The sequence below is a fragment of the Pagrus pagrus genome, assembly GCF_965226575.1.
Source record: "Pagrus pagrus genome assembly, chromosome: 17".
Taxonomy (NCBI): Eukaryota; Metazoa; Chordata; class Actinopteri; order Spariformes; family Sparidae; genus Pagrus; species Pagrus pagrus.
In genome coordinates, this window is record NC_140201.1 from 18802823 (window position 1) to 18804376 (window position 1554).

The window sequence follows — 1554 nt, forward strand, 5'->3', positions numbered from 1 at the left end:
CTGAAAGCAGAAGAAAAATACACTATCAGCGATGTGGAAAACACACACGAACACACACCCACGTGTAACTATATATAGTTACACACACACACAGTATCTCAAAACGCCTCAGGTTTTCACCTCAGATTTGGGGCAGGAGAGAACTTACTGAATAAGTGCTCAACAGGCAGCTGCAGACACTGTGATTGGATGCTTTAGGAGTAATTCACATATTTTCTGCCAAGTTATGAAGCCAGTTGGTCTGAGCAGCAATCAGGCTCCTCCCAAAGCTGTGGGAGTGGACCAATGAATGACACCTGGGTGTAAAGACAACTCTGTAAGACACCCAGACACAGGCCTTTGAAAAGCTCCCTTTTTTTGCTTCTGTCTATTGTTGGTTTTTTTGTATGGCGGTGTTAACATCTGCAAACATCTCCCATGTGAGTGCTGTAGTGCACAGAATGGAGGATCGTGAAAGCTCCTTGGAGGATAAAATGTTTAAATGAAAGAGATTTGAACAGAAAGGGGATCACATATTAACTTTAGACATGAAGGGACAAGTAAAAGAGAGCTTTAATATACCTGATCAACACAGCAAACTGAGCCCTTTACTGACATCTAGTGGTCGTTTCACTAAGAGCAGGTTGGTTCCCACAGTAATCAAAATGGGCCGAATAAACAAAACTCATGGCAATGTGAAAGGGGACCTTATAGTGACCCCTATTGTACAGTCATTACATTACAGCTAATGCAGCGATTCCACCTGTGTCCACTAGATGGCAGCAAATACATATGAACAGATGCCAGTGTGCAGAGCAGCTTGATTGCTGTGGAGGCCTCCACTGCTACAACTGGGGATTATACATTTGTTCTCCTTAGGGATGATAAAGACAGCGGTGAGGATGCTGAGCAGAGATGCCTTTATTAGTAAATTGAGATTTATTGCACACTACAGGGAATCTCTGCAGACCACATTACACAAATTAGAAGGCCAGCTCAGTGGTGTATCTGCTTCACTTACATTGATCACACTACATTAACAAACTCAAATTTCTTATTGCCTTTTTCATAGTTTGCACACAATGATTAAATATGAACTGTTGCCTTCTTTTCCTTTGTTATATTTATTAAAAAACAGGTTATAGTCATTAAATGGATTAATTGGAGTGAATTATGCAGGAGCAGAGTGTAGTTCTGAGCCTTTTTGTACAGTTTTCTTTGCCAAGAGTCTCTGGGGTTGAATCTTGTAACGTAAGCAGTCTTTGTATTCCCTTTGTGTTAAAGAGTCATTGCTTTAACTAATTTCCGAAGCCATAGTTTTCATGCTTTATGTCCAAGAACTGTATGTTCTCTGCATCCATAATCAGGTTGATCTTGTATGGGGAGACTTGTGCTGTTGGTAGTCGTTTCCGCAATGATTTTGTCAAATTTGCATTTTGTGGAGACCGCGAGCAGACACAGTTAATGGTCTTCCAATTCATTTTGCTCTGCTGAGCTGTGAAGCGTTTGCCTCACTGCCACTTCTCCAACAAGTGCGTTTCAAAAGTGACAATGTCAGCAGAGTTCCGCGAATCC